Raw genomic sequence first — 22,865 nt, 5'->3', positions numbered from 1 at the left:
GTTCAGCAACTCTATTCGAATTATTCAATTCATACAATTATGTGACCTCCGCAGTGACTTCATATATTTTTCTTTATTTCTACACTACATTTATTAACGAAATAGTGCCATAATTCATTCCAGTTTAAGCATTTTCACAGATAAACGTAAAATTGATAAAAAAAAAAATTCGTTCCACTTTATTTTCGATACATACTTTTATCTCGCACAAAACACATTTATTTATTTTTTAATTTTCTTTATTGCGTAAATATATTAGATATAGTTTGTCAGAAATAATATAACTTTTGTTTTTATATCATTGAAATATTGATTCAGCAGTAAACTCTTGAAATATTATGCAAAGATCGCCGCTTTTTATCGATCAATGACAGTTTATTTCGTTTTTAATATCGTAAATATACAAATAAACTGATATCTGTGTGCGTTGGTCAATTTGTATATGTCACAATTCCTATTTGTTGAATACATTTTGGGTCCGTGAAAATCTAACAAAAGTTTCGAGTTTGTCTATTTAATCGATTGAAACTTGGACAAAATATTATAATAATATATATTCGGGTACTCGCAAGTATGTCAATATTGATATTATATTCCAAAACAGTTTTGATAAAATCATCTAATCAAATTTAATAAAGGTCTCATATAATATATTTCACTAAAATTCGCGTATTGTTTTTCATCGAAGCAATATAATTGTTAATATCTCGTCCTTTTTATAACATTCAAATAACTACATAAGCTTGTATATATATATATAAACAATTATGTATAAAAATGTGTTATATAATGATTAATGATATAATGAGAATTATACTATTACAAATCAAATCAAATTAAATAATAATAATAAAAAGTCTAATAATAATGATGTTAGTAAAATAAATTGAGATGTTCACAAAAAAAAATATAAAAAAAATAATGTAAAAATGTGTCTTATACAACGTGTTAGACATACTTGAGCTAATTATTTATTTTATCATAATAGTTTATTCTAGTTTTATAAATTCACTTATCTATGTATTGAAAAAAATAGGATTTTTTTTTTAAATTTAGCTTTTTTCCTAATGATATATAAAATTCACTTTACCGACGTAATAAAAAAAAAGTACCTATATATGTTTTAATTAAATTACTATTGTGAAGAACGTAACACAAATACAATTACGGTCTTGACGTGTACCTATATTATTCAAATAAAACATTAAAAAAAAGGAATAGGTACATTAATTTTATTCGAAAACATTATTCCAATAATATTAAGAAAAATGTTTAATAGGCTTATAAAATATAATTAAAAATTCAACAAAACATGTTTATAGTGAACGAAAATAATATTTCAAAATAAAATCAAAAATATAGATATGCAGATCTTTAATAAATAACTAAACTGTATGTTATTATAATTTCAATAATATATAATCTATTCGTGTATTCACATAACAATTCTGAAGTTTAATTGAATTATTTTAAATTAAATTTTTGATTGATAATAATTTAAAAACTGTTTTCTAATCTTGATGCAATAATTATGACATTTACTTAAACAGTCGTTTTGCATAATTGTATTAAGAGTAATAACTAATAATATACAACATAATGCTTTAAATGAAGATATTATGTATATTTAAGTATTTTTACATACTATGACATAATAATAAATCCCTGCAGATAAAACTATACGATTAAAATAATTAACATCTACATAACAATTAGACTCTCTCAGAACTTATTAAAAATATGTTTATTTCGCAATAAACGATGTACACAAACACCCCGAGGTTTTGCCAAAAACAACATTGTATTGTACTTCATAATCGAATTACGATATTATTAATTATTAAGGATTTTATTAAAAAGTTGTTTATTATAGAAATATTATTATTGCTTTTGCTAACCCATTGTATCCAATAGTGCGCTTCTATTATTGTGATTTAATATAATATGTCATATTATCTATTCATGAGTACGAAAAAAATATTCATTAACGAAAAACAACTACAAGAGTATTGCCAAACTATATAGAATATTTGGTCCAGGAAATGTTATATAAAAGAGTACAGCAGTTTTAGATACATCATAGCCGTTGAATCCTGTACACCTTCACGCCACATGACTTGCACTATTTCCTTTTTAACTTGTGGTATTTGGAAATTATCCTAAATTTTTTAAATCACTTTATCACATAATTCCATATTTGAATCACTAGCAAAGCAACATGCTAAAAATCTATCTATACAGCTAGTACATAATTTTATAAAATAATATATGTTTAATCAAAGTTAGTTTCTTCAAATATATTTAATGACCTAAATAGTAAATAAAACTTATATAATAACTTATTATGTGAAATCAATTAATAAAAAAAAAAATCATATTAATTAAACGTTTTTAAACAGTTTAAACTAACAAATTAATTATTATTTAGTTTAATCATGCTATATTACCCAATTATTTTAAATTAATAATACTTTATTATTTGACAAAAATGTACATTTATCTTATATATATATATATAGAGCTAGTGTGCAATAGGAAAGAATAGATAGTAGTGGGATGTATTTTAAACAACATTTTTTATTGTTATTAAAATTATGAAATATTAATATTAACATAATAAAAGGTTATTTTTTGTGTACTATTTGTGACCCAGATAAAAATTAAAACAAATGTATCTACTTCTATTAACTGAGTTGTTACTATTTTTCTATCTATTATCTTTAAACTTTTAAAGCTAAATATATTGTTTATCAACTTTACTGGCGTTGGCTTAAATTAACCAGTTCAAGTTTATTGTTTCTATAAACTTTATGTATAGTGAATTAATAAGTCATAATCACATTAATATGTTTATTACCGTTTTGTATCACAATCACATTAAAATATTATACAACTTATAAGACACATTGTATCAATATGAATAGAAATTATATTATTTTATTTACCTACATGGAAGGGCCCTCTTCTTAGACAAAGTGTTGTTAAATATTATCTTTGACCACAAAAACGTCATTCTTGCGTCAACACTCACGCAGTCTATCTGTCATTTATATCGTTAAATTATTGACACGTGTCCATCGACGCGGCAGGTGTATAGTTAAATATTTATAGGTTCCTATCGAGAATATTATTGAATAACATTTACCATACTTTTAAGTTTTAAAAATTAATCGTATAATTCAATCTATTATCGTATCCATACCTTAGCAGTATCATATCATCCAATATGACGTGTTCAATATTTTAAATTCGACTTGATATTATACGAGTAACCTGCAGCTGCTATTGTAGCAATATGTTTCAATAATAAATCCTTTCAGAATTGATTGGAATTAAACTTTTGCGAATTGATAACGGCTACAATATAATTAAACTATTATAATTTTTAAATAAATTTTTAAAACTAAAAATAATAATTATTAAACATGTGTTGTCTTTAATTTTTGTCTACGGTGAGGTTGATATTATTTTGGAAAATGTTAATATTTAATTTCCAGAATTAATCTATTTTGGCCCTTTCTGAACCGAGCCGCATAATAAAATGATTATTATTTTGATACCTGAAGCATTTCCTAATGCATGTGTGCGTTATATTGGCATATAAAGTTTATTTTCATGTTTAAAATGGAAATTTATTATTACAACACACTGCAGGTTTTAAAAATGTAATAACTCGCTAAAGTTTTCATTTTCATTAGCGTTTACAAAATATTTAAATTGGAGGGGAAAAGTTATTATAACTTTAATTACGAATATCTATATTTATTATTAATAAAAGAAAGTGTATTGCCTTCAGAACTGAACAATTATTTAAATATATGCAAAACGGTAAAATGCACTGCTTGGCAAACGTTTTTACCGAAACGCGAATAGCTGTGTATTAAGTGCTTAATTTTAAATATTGTTTCTATGATATTTTTAAATATCCATGCTACCGAAATGGTTTTAAGTATTAATTTTTGTTTTTTAGTCTTTTACGCAACACTTAACGTTGTTTAATGGGTGGTAATAAATATTAATTGACAGAGGATTTACGGATCCGCAACTGTCCTTTGATGCACGAAAATATAGTAGCGCGTATTTAATACGACAGCTTACGGTTCGCTCCAACGGACAAAAAATTTACCACGGTTATGGTATTTACTATGCTCATATGTTACTTATTTATTTAATATTTAATTCAATGACCACTGGTATATTATAATAATAATATAATATACTGCAGTGTACATAAATATATTACTGCAATGACCCAATGGCATCGTACTGGCCTAAACTGCAGTTCGGGTAAACGATTTGTTATCACTCACTCGTTAGTAATACGCACACGACTGCAGTAAACCATTATGAAGCACCAACATTTCGACGTCGCTTTACACAAGTACTTAGGACACGTGGGTTATGGCATTATATTATTGCAGATTATTCATGTGCGCGTGAGCGCTAAGTATCTATAAAATATATAATATTGCATACCCGGTTAATGAATAAAATACGCGATTGATTGGCTACTGACAATCTAATAATATATTATTATGTAAATTAAATTGTACATCATATGAATGATATAATAATATGTTTCGTCTGGCACGAGTGCAGTCCCGTAAACACATGGCTCCTCAAATTGTATGTGACAAAAACGGTGGGGATTATATTGATTCTTACGCGATCCCCACTAGCCTTTTTTTCACATACAATTTGGTAGACCTTGCATTATATTTAAAGGAACCAGGTGTCTGATTTAAATAAAAATGTATGGATATATTTTTAAATCTAACTGAATTACTAAGATGTGCTGATTTTTATTTAACGTCCCGCTTTTGTCTCAATTTCATAACTTCAATTCACTATTAACAACAAAAATATTAATGCTAATAGTATTAAACTATCTTACAGGATAGAGTGCGTTTATCAGTTATTGGTGTCTATATTATAGTGAATTCGAATTTTAAATATTAACAGTTTTATTACATAATGTGGCTTGTACAGTAATTATTGCAGTATTTATGTGGCATAAATATATTTATATAAACAAATACATTATTCCTTTATAGGTTACCACTTTTATATAGTAAATATCTGGTCACTATTTATATTTCCGAAAGTTAACCAACGTTTACGATTTTGTGTAATATTAAGTGATCAGTCGAAGGCCACATTATTCATGTGTAAATATTATTAAATAAAAACGCAAGAAACAATCCTTGTCTAGTAATATGTATTTGTATTTATTTATATTTATAATATTATAGTGAATACATAATATAATACCATGTGATATTGTGTATAGTTAAAAATAATATATGGGATAAGTATAAGCCTCATTTTTATATATTATGACACGTCTAGTTTTGAATACTCGGTATAGTTTTTTTTTTTTTAATTTTATAATCAATAGTATAATAATCTATGAGTTTTGAAATTGGGTCAAAATAAAATCTGTTGATAGCCACGTGTCGGACACCTCTGATATATTTACTGCACCTCCGAAAAATGCTCATCTATTATTGATATATTATTATTCTTATTTCTTGGAGTATATTTTAAATATTTTTCAAAGTATAGTAGTGAGCCAAATATCTACTTTCCTTCAAATAGTTTATCCTACTTTCAAGTTAAAGTATTTTGAAAGTCTACTAAAAAGAAACGATAACTATTAATCACCAATAACTTGTTTTTATTCACATGGTAATATATTTATATCCAGCAATACCACGTCGATGGTCTACGAAACTACATAGTCTACGGAAAAATTAAAAGATGTTACGATAATAATATAACCAAAAATATAGAAATATGATTACATTTTTAGTTTGTTATTAATATTATGTAGCACAGTGTGGGTACTGGTTAGTACAGTATTAATATTGATATTTTTATAAAAAAAAAAAAAAATTACATATTATATAATAATTTAAATTTCTATTAAATATTAAATTAAATTAAACTATTATTAATAATATATGTTCATCTTAACACATTTTAAAATTGTAGCTACTATTTTATAAATAATTTAAATTTAGTTATTAAAACTCTTACAAATTTGTATTGATATTTAAAAATATAAAAGAACACGAATCTTTATTCGAAGTATTTTTTACAACATAGCATTATACGTACCTATAAATAAAATAAAAATGCTTCATTATTGTAGCATTATTTATGACCAGTTTTACTACAGTTGCTCCATAGAAAATATCATTCAATTACTATAAAGTCTATGATGGAGAAGGATCGTATTATAACAGTTAATATTGTAATATAAACGATAAATATACTTATATGAATTTATACATTACTTTTTCAACAATTTAGATTAAACTGAGACGTTCAATAACTTAATTTATTTTATTTATTTTTTAAAATATCTTTATGACCGCGATACAATGACACACGGTATAGAGTTTCAGTAATTTCAGCCTCATATCACCTTGAAATACGGGTCACTAAAACTCAAATGTTGTTGTAGCTATGATGGAACTCCGGTGATGGATAGGTGCAGGGGGAGGGGTAAGATTTTCTTTAAAAGGGTCCGGTGTGAAATGTTTTCATTATTCACGCTGCCACTGCAGTAGTTTTACGTCTTATATTATTATAACAAAACATACATCATCCCTCGATTATATGAAGGTAGTAAAATTTTACACTTTTAAACATAGGTTATATACGCAGACGGCAGAAGTACCGACGGACGATCAATGAATAGACAATATATAAGACGTGTACAGTGTACACTATACATACAGAACGTGTGACGCGTCATACTTAACGCTCGCCCGCGGTGCGTGCGTCCAGTGTATATTTCTGCGGATCCAAGTGAATATATACTATAAAGGATCAAAGGATTGCAAAAATAATAATGACAACGCATACATGCGTGCGTACGCGCCCGCGCTCATACTTTATACTTATAAGAGAGAATATAATATATTTACACATGGATAATATGTAAACAAAATTTACGAGTGCGTGTGCGACGTGATCGAAAGAATAATCCATTAGCAACGCAAGTCCAGGTGTATAACGATACGGCTACCTGTTCTGTAACATATAACTATAAGCTATATTATATACAATTTTTTTACATAGTTAAGACTAGTGAGAGGACAATTTCTATGGGCTAACATACCGTTTTTATCTGGCAAATTACATAATATTATTTTATTATTTATCCACCTTATTTTAAGTGCATCAGAAGAGCAATTAAATGTTTTTTAATGTGAGAGCTCATACTTTATTTTATACAGTGATCGTTTAAACATTTTCCTCGTATTATTGAAGAACAATTGTTGTTATTTTCATGTAAATGACCACAAAATCGCTAAAACTTAATAAATTATTTTATATGGTCCAATAAAGTTTCGAGGAAAGTCCTGTCTTTTGTTTATTCTATGATCGATTACTGGTATGTAAGGAGTAACAACTTTAAATTCTTAAATGACGAAGACGATTTTTTTTTTTTGACATAATATGATAATATACATAAATATTAAAAAATAGCATTATTTGGTTTTTAAATATCATTTGTTTCGATCCGATTGAATTTTCTTATTAGGACTAATAATAACTTATTATGATGTAAAACTTATTGTCCGTATTGAGTTAATCACAAAGAATTAATTTTATTGCATAATTTATGAGAATATGATCTATTTAAATGGTTTGAAAGTTATTTTTAAATTTTAATAATCACATACATACATATATATATATATATATAATATGTATTGAGTCCTAAGAGTAATAAATAATAATTATATATAAGTCTCATTTAATCCACTTTAATTATATTTATGAGTGATCAGTAATCCACGATTTAAGAAAACAAATTTGTGTGTACATTTATGTATTTATTAATTAAAGGTTATTTCTTAATTCAAGATAATCTAATCTCCTTGGTTATCTCTTTCACAAGCCATGGTTCAAAAAAAAAAAAATAATAATAATAATTAAGTTATTGTTATTACTATGTTGGTAGAAAGTAAACGTGTTGGGTATTCGACCATAAATTATTATTTATTACCAACATTTTATTCTGATATTTCAATGTACTATTATTTTATACGGGTTCATTCGATATAATAAATATGGTATACCTACTAATAACATTAGAATTTTGTTTATCGTTGAATTATAAACAATAGTATCTTATAAATAGAGTTCAGTTATATATACCTATTACAATTTCTTATTTAATGAAAATAATACTGTTTTATAATTAACTAATTTTCAATTTTATTTTGAAGTAAATTCAGATGCATATCTGATTACAGTTATTAGTTAAATATTTAAAGTTAAAGATTTCTTTCTTATTTAATATATATTATATAAAGCCATATTATTGGAAATATTTTTAAACTTATATTAATATATATATATATCTTTTTTTTAAAGCTTACTACTCGCTGACGTTATAATAATGATTAAAATTGCAATAACTTCTTAGTCTTTTGCAACGAGTAATATAATATTATGTATATATAGTATAATTCCCCTTTTAATTTTATCTCAAACTTACTTTGGGATTGAACTTTTTGAGTCATTACTTTGTCGATGGCATGCTCATTCTCCATTAATTATACATCAGACTTTTAATGCTCGTATTTTGTTACCACAAATGTTGCAGCTACTTAAATTATTTAAAAGTTTTGAGCCAGGTATTTAATACAAATTTTTAAGTATCTAGTAATAATTTGTATTTATTATAACAGGTATTTGTTGTACCAACGATAAATAATATTATTTATATACTTATTTTATTCCTTTAAATCGCAAGTTATTGAAAACAATTTTAATAGATGTCAAATATAGCCTCGTGTAATCATGATTCGCATCTATATTATTCAAATTAATGTCAACCACGTAAATTCTCAATTTACTACGGACAATGTTCATTGGTAAGACGTCTAAATAAAATAATTCAAATTTTCAAATATTAATTTAATTATTTGGGTTTTGACGTCAAAAATCTTTTTAATTCGGTACGCATACACATAATATATAATAGTTGTGTCATCATTAACACTCTATTATCGCATATTATGGCCTGTACAGCGATCTACCGCAAAGCAATAGGATTATAATTGTTGTTATAGCTGACCAACGCACAACTGTTGCGTGTCAAACCAAATCGTAAAGTTTACAGTGCATTTTATACATATATCCATATTATAATAATGGATAGCTATGTAAACTTTATAATAATAACTAATAACGTATAACTTATATCCTACATTATAATATATTATATCAAATTATACGGAGAAGCGTCAATGTTTTTTTAAGTTTTGACGAAGCCGTTTATATTAAGTTAATATTATACTTAGATATAGGTATTTATGAATGAATAAGACCCGTTTACCTATTAGAACTATAAGATCATGTAAGATATAAATGTCTTATATTATATGGATAACGATAATAATTTAGTTTTGAACTTTTTGATATACTCAACGCGTAGGTATCACACAATATTATTATTATTATTATTACTATTGTGTTATTGCCACGTAAACAATTTACAAAAACGGTATAATATTATGCGCAACGCTAAAATAAGTCATACGTAACGAACCATACGTGTACATCACATTTTCACATTAATTTACACTCACATATATAATATAATATATAAATATACATATGTATAAATTGTGTTCTTTTGTGAGCCACATAAGAGATGACTAATACCAGCTTCGTACCTAGTAGGTACCTACATGTATATAGCGTGCAGTGTTTTTTAGTAATCAAATAAGTAAACAGAAAACTTATAATTCCTTCCGTACAATGTTGTTCGTTACACTATGGTCCTGAATAAAGGTCAAAAGGTTATTGTGTTTTAAATACGTACGACTGAAATTCTTGAGTTAAGTGACATTCTATAAGCCAGTGTCATCATATTATACTTCATCAATTCGTGTATGTTTGAAATGTACGAGATTTTAATTAAAATTTGAAAGAAACAACTAAAGTAAGATTTATAACGAGTTAAGTATTCTTGTGTAGTTCCGATGAATACTTATGATTTAAAAAAGCATATATATATATTCAAAATATTCATTAAAATCTTACGAGAACCTATATGTATGGTATATAATTACCATTTAAAAAAAAAATGTGATCGTTTTTGATAAACATCATGTGTATTATATTTTAATTAGCTGAGTATCTGATATATATATTTTATGTTTGAAGTACCAGGAAAAATTATACAATAATAACTTAAATTTAAAAAAAACATAAAACACAAAACTGTTTATGATAAATAATATTTTATGAATGAAAAATATTCATCACTTGAATATTATAAATATTAAAATATATAGTTATGTGTGTATTAATTGAGTGATTTTGACTAGATATTTAATTTCTAGCCAATTTTATGTTATTATAGTAATGACTTGAATTGATTGTCTATTGATTAAAATACAATATCAAGTGCTTTAATTTAAACTTTAGAATTCAACCAGTGGAACTGTTTTTAATATACTGCTTATTCAGACTATAAGCTTATTCACATTGACTTCTTGCTGAAGGTTCGATAACTTGTATCGGAGAATTTAGTGAAGCGGCTGACCTGCGTCATTGTAGATAAAATGTTTTTTTTTTTTTTAATATATCAACAAAACAACAAACATAATTATATCAGTTTTACCGTCATTTTACAAGCATCTACACGCATAATAGTCGATCTTAATACATATTATTATACCTATAAATATATTATAATACTTACAATAAGATTTTGGCCGGAAACTTCGATTTTCGCTCATTAAATTTGGTTCGGCGCCACGCAGGGCCGCATTTTAAAGGAGGCCCAGGAATCTTGAACTACCTACCATAAAATAAAGAATTCCATATAAAGTGATTTTTTTCTTTTTTACGTTAAATTATCCCAATAAGAAACACATTTTTTTTATTTATATTTTTTATTGTTTAGCTATATTAATTTAGACATTAGAAACTAATAAAATTAAATTAAAAAAATTAAACAATTCTTGTATAAATTTTTCAATATAAATTAATAAATACCTATAGTGAAATGAATGCATAAAAATGAGAATAAAAATAAAAATCTATAATCGATACCTAACTAGAAACTTTTACAACGATTGTTGTCAAAAATGAAATTAATAAAAACAGATTACGAACTTCGATGACACAAAGTCGACTATCAAGCTTTGCTCTTTTTAATATTTAAAGTGACATACTTATCATTATAGATTTTTCTCCGGTGGTTGAAATATTTGTAGCAATAAAATCTCAAAGAGTATTAAGTCGAGTATAAATTAAATAAAATGTAATATAATTATATTTAAAATTAAATTATTTTACTGTACTATATATTTTCTGTTAAATATTTTAGTATAATATAAAAATATTTGAACCATACTTTTGATTTAATTATTTTTTTGAATTAAATTTTAATATAATATAATATATTATTATTTTGTGGAATTTAAAAAAATAATAACTATTACTATAAGAATTATTAAAGGATGTGCCCAGGTCCTCCATCATTCCTTAATCCAACATTGATGCTATGTCGCTATTGATGTTAATATTATATTACGTAACATTATGATGACCCATAAACAGCAGATTTATTTTTGATTTTATTTTTAATACGTTCCGATAAAGTTAAACTTTGGTGGGTCATTTAATGTCCTGCAATTATGTTTCGACAATAATTGCGACCATTGTTTACCATGCTTGTGTTGATTCTTTCTTCTTTTTTTAGTACCGAACGACCCAATAAATAGTTAGTTTCAAGTTTCTCTAACTCAAAATTCTCTAAGCGTTTTCACGTCCCTCCGGAATTATGTATAACTTTCTATTGTTGTGTTTGGAGAATGATAAACATTATCAGTTATTAAAATCGTAACGTGACGGTGAACATCGCTGCTAGCAGTCTTACGACTCTTCGCTTTGCTCGCGATCGTTATTCAAACGGAACAAGCGGATAAATAATTTAAATACAAAGTCCTACAATATGTCCTTAGGATAAACAATAGATTATCGATTTTTATATGTACATTCGTAACATTTTATAATATTATAGGTATCATATTTTATTATACTCAAGATTATTATCGGTTTATTTATTGTAAGCAAATTATTTGATTGCTCATTAAAAATAAATAATATCAAATAATAGTTTTTAAATTACTGTATAATATTAAAAGTTTTAGTATTTAGTATTTCTTTTTTTTATTCTTAGTAATTACTATTGTAAATCAACCATTATTAAAGAACATACAATTTTTTGTACTATTATACAATGATACTAAAATAATACTATAGTAAATATTTAGTGCATACGGAATATAATAGTTCATGTGGATGTATCTATATTGTTTACACATTACCCTCATTTGAAAACTTACTATATTATATTATAATATTATGCTTTAGATAATATTTTAAGCAGAACATAGTATCTTTGTTTATATAGTATGTAATTTCTTGAATTTTTTATTTTTAAGTATAATAATAATAATGGTTTGTTTCTTAACAAGCAGAGCATAATTATTTAAAGAAGTATGCATAATATAAATTGTGTTATTCTCAATATATTTTATAATTATACATTTAATAATTAAGTCATATTTGTTACACCTTTATAATAAATTACACCGTATAATCATCTTTTTTTGCATCTCTTTTTGTACCGTTTAATATATTATTATATTTTAGGTATAATAATATACTGTACGGGTGATGCGATACGTAAAACTGAATGGATTTATTTTTAACGATAAGTGTGAGAAAGAAAAAAATAATGTTGTATCCAAAGATCTGAAATATAGTAAAAAGTATAGTATGTACAAATAATAGTGTTATAAGTATACGACGTGTAGGACACGTTTGCAGTTTTCTGAGATGATCTCGCAAAACTTTAACGCGTAAAATCACGCGCGGTATGATTTTGTATTATACTTTTTTTCGTAGCAGGTAGACACGCATACGCATGTATACATATTATAATAAACTGACTCCGTTATGTACACGTTATTATTATGACGGTTCTATCAGTGAAAATTCGAGATGCGCACATTTTCCGGAGGTGGAAGGTGGGTGTTTGGGGCGTAGTAAAAGGTCAGCTTCGAGTTGTTTCGTCTTCTACAATATAATATAATATATTATTACAAAGGTACAGCGATGCTTTTTTCCTCTAGTTTATATATAATATATATGTATATATATATATATATATAACAAACTACACCGCCGTACGTGACCGAGTCGCCGCTGTCACATACTCGGGTATATAATTTAGCGTCTGACAGAGATACAACCGCTACCGTCACCACGTAGTAGTAATAATATACCTTTGCTTTGTCGTCGTCGTTTTCGTCGCGCAAGCCGCAGCTGTAATCTCTGAATATTTGTCAGACATCTTTAGATCGTTTTGTTTTATTTTTTTGCCCACACCTTGGGTTCTATGTTCCCTACCATTTCCCCTGCCACCGTCCTACAAACCACCGCCACGCCGTCGTCGTCGACACTTGTTTCAACAATCGGATTTGTCACACGCGATATATCGACGGGACACGTACGCGGAATGCGTAAATACAAAAATACTAAGCCGATACGATGCTGCAGTTGCCATTATTATTTTTCTTCTCTCTTCCTGTCCCCACATCGAACGCTTATTTTCTTTGAGTTGTCATCGTTTCGGGAGTTTTTTTTTCATGCATTCATCCACCCACCTCGTTCTCTTAAAATCGAATTCCGATCGTCTGTCGCACATACCTACACGCCGAACTATACACGACGTGTGAACTGTATATTGTTTGTTTCGAAACCAACACGACTTAGGAGTGATGGTGGCAACGTCGACGACAAGCATGATACGAAAATAACAATAATAACGCCAGTCGTTCCCATGACAATATATGTGTAAAAATGTAAAATACAGAATTACACTGTACGCATACGAAATAAAATATGATTATACAGTGAAAATTTATTTCGATAAAGAAATTATACAAACGTTAAATGTGCGTCAAACTTTATATAAGTTGTTGGTGCATAACACTCAAATGGTAGCTTAAAATTAGAATTACTTATTCCATATTCGGCAGCTATTTTTTATGCGATATTTTAAAACGGTTTCCAATATTGTTGTGTATACTGTATATTCTATTATTACTTATAACCATTGAAATTATTTTATAATAAAATCGATTAAAAGACGACAGATCGGTTGAGGCTACAAGAAATATCAAAACCGAATTAGTAAATATGAACTAAATAACGACGTGACAAAATTAATAAGTTTACGTCATAGTTGGCAACGTGTGGTATCTAACTTCAAAATGTTAAATGCTGAGCTAAATTATATATATATCATTTTAATGCACTTAAAATCAAAGTGATCATCATTTTGCATATTTTATCATTGTCTGAAATGATTAAGTTTTATTTTCTTCGGTAAAAATTCAACTTAAAGTGTCTTTAAAATGCTTATAAGTTATGAAACTAAATAAACGGAAAAATTACTGTTCTTAAATTCTTATTTGTATACCATTAGTATTTCGTAAAAACTATAATTTGTGTACATAAACATGGACATTGTTATCTTTTTTAAATTTATTTTAAACCATTTAACTAAAATTAAGTATTTTTGTCTGCAACATAATTATTTTTGTAAAGATAATTATAGTAGAAAATCATAAACATATAATAATGTGAAAATTTTTATTTCTCCATTACCTACTAAACTAATTTTATTTATAGTTTAAATGTAACAATAATATTAAATAATATTTTAGATTTCAGGATAGTCAATTGAATCTGCATTACCGGTCTAAACTAATTAATCCCCATACTCCATAGATAACTCACTGAATTATTTTATAGTAATTTATTAATTATCAATTATATACATTGACATTTTGAATAATTCATATAATAAAATGTTGATGTTCATAATTTTTATATTAAAAATAATTGCTGAGTGAAAATTAATGGGTAAAATATGTTTTAAATATCGATTGGAAATAAAGTTAAATTTAATGAACAAGAATATAATATTTGAAAGATATAAATCATGTCCGGATGGTGTCTAGCGAAGATCGCTTCAACTGAAGCAGACACTGTATAACAGCTGTCATATAAATTCGAGTGTGTGTATAACACCGTTTCTCGGCTTACGCTGAACGTAGTCTTTCACGAATCACGACACGACGTCGACGACGTGGTGATGACGAAGGATGGCAGTGATGATGATAACGATCGGATCCTGACGTTTTTCAAAAAGATAATTTTATTAATATTTTATCGGCTTAAGACCGAACGCCGCGCCGTTTCGGTGTCTTTATTATTCAGTATAAAAAAAAATCACTACGGAACGCGTGTTTATATTTTTTCGTATATTATATTACAATACACGAAAAAATATAAATATATCGAGTAGGTTGAAAATGTTATTAATTTCTTATTTGTGGTTAATTTGATTTCTTCTCATGTGTGCGATGACATATACGCGAGCTTTTCTACATAATGTTATAAATGAGAATAATTAACTACTTTTAATTGTTTTTTCACTCGTCGCGTAAACTGTTCATGACACACGACTCGCACAGTTAATTATAATATACTATATGGAGTTTTCCGTTTTGCACGTAGCAAATGTAAGTGGCATGTGATTATAATATATTATATATAAAGAACGGTGTTAATTATTTCGAGAATGTAACAAAATATTCTTAATTTTAAATATTCATCTTAAATTACGGGACCGTCACTAATGAGGAACTATACGAATATTGCGTATGTGCATATGCGTATGTGTTTTGCGTAACGCGTAACGGGTTTACAACAGAAACAAAAATAAAAGTTTGTATGCAAAATGTAAATATTTTAAATTCTAGTGAATTAAAAATAATAAGAAAAAAAAGATCATTACAGTAATATAATGAACTATAAATATTAGAGTATACGGAGCGACGAATTTTTGCAATGTTAAAAAAATTCCTAAGGTGATAAACTTTACTGGGTGTGAAAACAAGAATATTGAAATTTTATTTGTGCGACGTGTGAACCGGGGTCACCGTCGTCCGACCGGATGTTATTCGAAAGTCAAAAAATGCGCACATATCATTATATAGGTCCGCTGTAGCAATTTTTATGCGCCCGTCGTGGATTGTCATCGTAACTTTTTATTGCGTTTATATTATTGTTTTTCTCTTGTGGAAAACCAACGCGAAAAAAGTCTCATAATGTTTATATTATTATTATTATTATTACTGTTGTTATTATTATTATTATTATTATTGTGTATTCGAACATGGACCGGAAACGACATTAATATTTTCTCATCGTCGCTGTAAAAATAAAACTGCGACGCGTGTTGCGCTATCATCGGTGGTCGCGCTGTCGAAAGATGAAATATAAATTTCCTCTTTAAAATCGTCTATACATGTGCCTCGACAGTGGGTGCTGCAGTAACCACGTCGCGTATCCTAAACTTCCATTACGCATGGATAAAACATATTATAGCGAATAAATGTCTCACTTTATAGGAGTAATACGAATTATTAATATTGTTTCCACGTCTTGTTTTATAATAGTATACATCATATATTGTATTTTTTTCGCCATCAATATTTGAATAAATATCACCAGGATAAAAATATATTAATATACGACAAAACATGAACGCATATTTTAATATTATTATTGCTAGTTGTATAGATGCACGCAATATTTGATTTCAGGCTTGTAATTTATTTTATTAAAAAAATAATGCAATAAAAAACTATTTCCATATTGAAAACAAACATTATGTATAGTTTGTTTTTTTTTTCACGGAAAACCCCACCCACTGCATATTATACAAATAAATCATGAATTTTCAATAGAATTGTGCATTCGTTAATAATAATGATTGTGTTTTAGGTATGCATATTGATCGCAGCGTAATATAAACAATACAATAGTATAATTGAGTTTTACGGTATAAAATATATTATCCAAACATTTATATTAAACTCGATCAATTAGAGTTATATTTTTAATGTGTAAATAGGTATATAAATACGCAATAGTAACATTTAAAGTAAAATTTAAAATATGTACATATTATCATATTTAATATAATAATATGTCATGATAAATCGAGTGATATTTTTTACTTCATCTAAAAATGCTTTGTGTTGATGGAAATAAAAATATTTTTTAATTTTAGAAAAACGATTTTACCGTAATTTTTCATTTTTAGGCGTCTATATCAAAACGAAACGTATATTTTGTATTCAAAATATAAATTTGTGTGGTTTTCGTATATTATCATGTTATTATACTTCTGTCAATGCGAGCGCTATATTTATTCAAAGCGCAGTGAGTTTATCGGTGACGTTGAAGTCGTTTTATTGTTTAATATTGTAGTATTTGTATATACGCTAGTACACTACACATAAACCCGGGTTGTTCGTGAATTTAATCATTTTTAATTTTTTTTCATATATATATATACTCGTATATATATTTATATTGTATATTAAGACGGTAATTGAAATAAAATTATCGACAATAAAACACACAGTATAGTCAAATAATTGTCAATATAAATTATATCAAATTTATGTTTTACCCACGTCATATATGCTACATGTGAATCATATATAATTAGTACACTTATAATATTTCCAAATGCTATGTCTGCGTTTCAGATAAAAATAAAAATTATATTACTCGTACACTGTTAAATGTACTTATAAATGCCTACTTGAATATAGTGATCATATTTTATTAAAATATACATTTCAATTCTTAATATTATAGTATGTAACTACCCATCTAAAAATATATCATGTGCATAATGTAATAAAACATAATATGTATCGAATATTAAGTAAATATTTGTTGACTATTAACGAGCACGCAATATTTTCAACCAAAAAAGTTGTGTTTCACAATTCATATTTAACCATATTAATCTAAACGATGAATAATAATAAACCTGCAAACTTAATTTTTATGAAAATTTTACCCTCCCCCCCCAAAAAAAAAAAAAAACTATATTCGGAAAAAATATTATAATACCTAGTGGATATACCTACATAATATGTACTACTGTGTTTGTATATTATTATTCACGTACTTTCGTCACACGGCACGTACCGATATATTGTATTATGTACACGGGACAGTGGCCAAAATCTTGAAAACTTTTGCGCTATACGCGCACATGTTGTATATATTTTATGCACTCGCACGGTACCTTTACGGGACTTTCAACTGGCGACCGTAATGTATCACTATTATGTTCGTATGCCTTTCCCATGACGGGCCGACGAAGGACCTCGTCGAAGTCAGTGGCGGTAGTACGCACACCCGCAGGGCCAATTTGTGTGACAAAGAATGTCGTTGCCAGGGATAGGTACCCGGTGGGTGGAAGCTGACGTGTGCGATCGGAAAACGATTTTCAAACGCGCCTCCTCCCCACTCGCTTCCAATCACTTTTATCGTTCTCTGGACCATCTCCAACGGTCGTTGGCAAAGCACTGCGGCGGTGGTTCAAAGGTCGGCGCAATTCCTAAATTGGATTCGCAAGGTACGCCAGAGGAAAGAGGGGTCGGGTTTTGAACAAACCTTGCAGCTCACAAAAACAACCACCCCCCTCACACGCCCATGGGCTATAGCTAGCTGCAACCATATAACAACGTCTCTCGGCTTTTTAAAAATAAATAAATGGACCGTCATTGGAATTACGACAAACGAATAGAACCAACGACACGTAAGTTCCATATTATATACTGAGTGATTCACCAAGCATATGCGTTATTTTTTTCTTAACTGAAATAATTATTTAAAATCTAATTTTTGGAGTTTATAATTATATACTTTAAAAATAAAATTTAAAATTGTTGATGTTTTTTTTATACTAGTTAGGAAATGCCATGTGAAATAATAGACTTCTGTTATTGAGAAACTTTTAAATTTTGATTTGTAATAAACAATTTACAATTAAAAGGGTGAATACCTACTCATATGAAATCAGAAGTTTGTATTATCATAGGACATTCTTTAACCAGTAAAAAAAATAACAAAAATTGGAAAATATCGTAATTAAGTGTATTTAAAAATTAAAAAAAAAACTGAATAAATTCATTAAATTCATTATTAAATTAAAAAGACGAGAGTGGACAGACTTAATGGTGAATCATCATGTTTATGATATTATTTGTGTATTGGATATGTGTGTGTGTTACCATCTATTATGAAAACAGTCAGCAGGGTTGAAAATACGAGTATGTATGAAATTATATTGAGATCTACTTAATATGGTTCGTACTATCTTAGTTATGTTCGTATACAATAATTTACCAATTAATCGTTAAAAATTAATTACAATTGTCTACTTAAATTGTATACAGTGATATGACAGCATTTTGATAAATAAATTCTACCAAAAAATAATTGTTCAGTTTTATATTTGATTTTTTACTGTCATTAACAAATCCTCGTGGGCCAATCATACTTGATCTACAGCTGGCACCCAGAGACTAATATTTCCGAGAATTATTTAAAGGGCAAGCAGTTGGTCTTGGCGCGGATTAAATACCGTAATTTACTATGTATTTATGTTGTGAATGAAATAAAAACTTTAGATATTATATGAACTACAACATTCGCAATAATTAACATTTAAATATTTCAATATAGTAAATAGTATTTTTTTTTTTTTTTGAAAATTGACTGACATATTCGGATTTTAAGAATTGTTTCTAATCATTGTTATTATTACCTAAAATATCATTATTGACGGTAAAATATTTACGCCATACTTACTACGTTATATCATGTGCCGCCAGTTTCATCCTTAAGTACCGTACTTACGGTATAATAGCATTATCATATAACTCCGCCATATTTACTAATATATCATGTCTTTGCTGTTAGTTGTTGTAACTCAGTAGTCGGACTAGTAATGCACTTCTGGATTCTAGTGAATTATATTTAATCTTATTTTGTTTTCTGTAAAATAAACATGCGCGAATAACTGGATATGCTGCCATTATATTAGGTATAAGGACACAAAATAAATATACTCGAAAAATAGGCTTCTCCCAGACTGCAAAATTAGACTTCAAATTTAGTATTATTATTTATTACATACCTACATAGTTTGTATAATATATACAGATACTATAAATGTCAAATTATTGTGAACCTTATATCGTCCAAAAAATAAATTATCATTAATAGTAAAATATTAAATGGAAATAATTTTTAATAAATCTAATTAGCAATTACTGTTACAATTTATGTTAAAATTGGGCCATTTAGCGTATAGTTTTAGGCAGATCAAGTACTATATTTAAATTTGATTTTTATCAGTCCAATAAAAGTTGTAATGTTTCGTATTAAATAAAAAATATTCAATAATATTATAATATGTACACCTATTTTGTATATAAAATATGCATTTAATTATCAACAAAGTTTTAAAAAAACATCTGTTGAAACGGTTTGAAAATATTATATTAAAATAAAATTTAATTTATACAAAGTTATTAACAAATCTGTTTAGATAAAAAAATATAAAAGGGTTAAAAAATATTGTAAATATTTTTGCCTTAATCGAAAATTCACATCACGCAGTATGTAGATACAGGAAATAACTTGAGAGTTCAGTTCTTGAGATTTTTTTATTATTAAAACGATAAGAGAAACGAGAAAAATTTGTATTTTTACGAGTAAATGTGATTTGTAGATATTTGCTTCTATTTCTCACTTACTACGCTTGTATTTGTCGTCATCTTTTTTACGACTTTATGCGTTTTATTTATACAGCTCTTTATTCATTTTATGTAACACGTTGGTCTTACCGTATTTATTATATACACAGTCAGAATAATTTTCATTATTTTTTATAAAATTATACTTATTATTTCCCAAAAATAAGACAATTACAATATATACACATGACAAATTAAATATTATTTTCTAATATTATATACATAATTATAACAAATATTATACTTAGTAAATATATATGTATAATGTATACGTGCGAATTTCATTAGGTTCTCATTGTTTAGGTAGTTGGTAAATTATATAGTACTGCAATAACCATTAACTTAATTTCCATTTTGGTTTACAGTAGGTAGTATACTTGAATAATTATGTTTAGTTTTTTCATAAATAAACATAATGCAATCAATTTTTTGAAACTCGAGCAACTTATATTAATTTTACAGAAAGAAGAAAATTCATATTTGATTATACATCAACATAATTTTTTATCGAAAAACGCGTATAATATGACGATAATTAAAATCTAATAAAATAGTTAAGAAACTTAAAATTATGTGATTTAGCGATGACACGTAAAGTTATCAAATACTGTTAGTGAATTATTTTTGAACATTAAATTTACAATTAAAAACTATTATGAATCAATAAGAACAACACTAGATGAAAATATACTATGCATATTATGTAAAGTAAATTTTTATTTGAATTTATAATAATATAATAATAATAATAATATATCATATACCTAGCATACAAAATTAAAAAGGGATTAACAATAAAACAATACATTATAAGTTACCTATCTGTTCATCGTTAACGATTTACAGCCAAATATTTGTTCATTTTAATAATCACTTTTATCAGTCTACACTCTTGAAAAGTTTCACGACTGAATTAAAAACAAAAAAAAATAAATAAATAACTCGAAATAGCTGCGTGGACAGATTTTCAGTAAGTCGCCGAAAATAATAGTTGTTTTCTATTGTTGACAATCGGCTTGGTTAAACAGAGAAGCTATGGACTAGATTTTACGTTTCGTGTTATTTTCGTTCCGTGACAAAACAAATGTTTTCTATATATATATAATTTAAAGGGTCATCTGATATATTTTCTTTTTTGTTCATTCTTTTTCATCCCCAAATAACGAAAACGGTTAAATTCTCTTATGGATTCAACAACACATACACATACCATATTTTATTTCATCTAATACTACAGTATATAGTTGTTATAAGCCAACAGTATTTTGTAACAGCCTACCACATTATGGTATTATAATTTAATAATCTCTAAATATTTTTTAAATTTTTATGCTAATACTTATCATATTAATCATGTCATAAAGTACTCTCATCTAAATAATATTAAAATCGTCACGTATTTTTTAAAAATGTTTTTATTATTAAATTAATTAATGGTAGATAATAAAATAAAATATTAGGTTGAGATAATATTAAGATATAGATATAATTTATATTAAAGTTTTATATTTTATTGCACGTATTTGAAATTTTGAAATATTTGAATAGATTGGTTATAGGGGGTTTCAAGTTACTACTTATTTATTTATATAATATTATGTACATACTCATTTCTGTATTATGATTAATGGTGAAATAAACAAAATATTATGTCTTTTACTCTTTTACAAACTCAAATATTCATGTTCACTTTTTTGTTTGTTCCAGGTAAATTATCAAAATTTAATTAAAACGTATTTTGAATAAACAAATTAAGTTTTAATACTATCGCAATCGGATATAACGCTAAAACGATGAGCAAATGTAAGTGTATATTGGTTTCACACATTAATTAATAATGATTATGAAAAAATTATAAAAGTACCGTCATGTTATTCGATTTTAAACCAATTAATTATTATAATTATATTGGTTGCCTGTTATATCAATAATTAAACTTACAGTGATTAAGTTAAGTGAGGTTTTATTTGATAATAAAAGATGAAATACTTTTATTTAAGAATTTAAATGTATACAGTTTTATAGAGATATAGGTACCCTCTACCGCTCTGTTGTACAGTAGGTCCTAAGTTGGTCATTATAATGGATATATTAATTTTTAATTCAATGACAATA

The 22,865-nt window shown here is 26.7% G+C and overlaps 1 protein-coding gene across 2 annotated transcripts in view; it reads left to right on the top strand.

The window, feature by feature from the left end:
• Nucleotides 1–22,865, top strand: part of LOC132922802 (zwei Ig domain protein zig-8-like) — a 348,605-nt gene that overhangs the window by 204,033 nt on the left and 121,707 nt on the right. The gene's annotated exons all lie outside the window — the stretch shown is intronic.

The sequence above is a fragment of the Rhopalosiphum padi genome, chromosome 1 (assembly GCF_020882245.1).
Source record: "Rhopalosiphum padi isolate XX-2018 chromosome 1, ASM2088224v1, whole genome shotgun sequence".
Taxonomy (NCBI): Eukaryota; Metazoa; Arthropoda; class Insecta; order Hemiptera; family Aphididae; genus Rhopalosiphum; species Rhopalosiphum padi.
The sequence above is the reverse complement of the archived record's forward strand: the minus strand, read 5'-3'. Positions and strand labels throughout refer to the sequence as shown.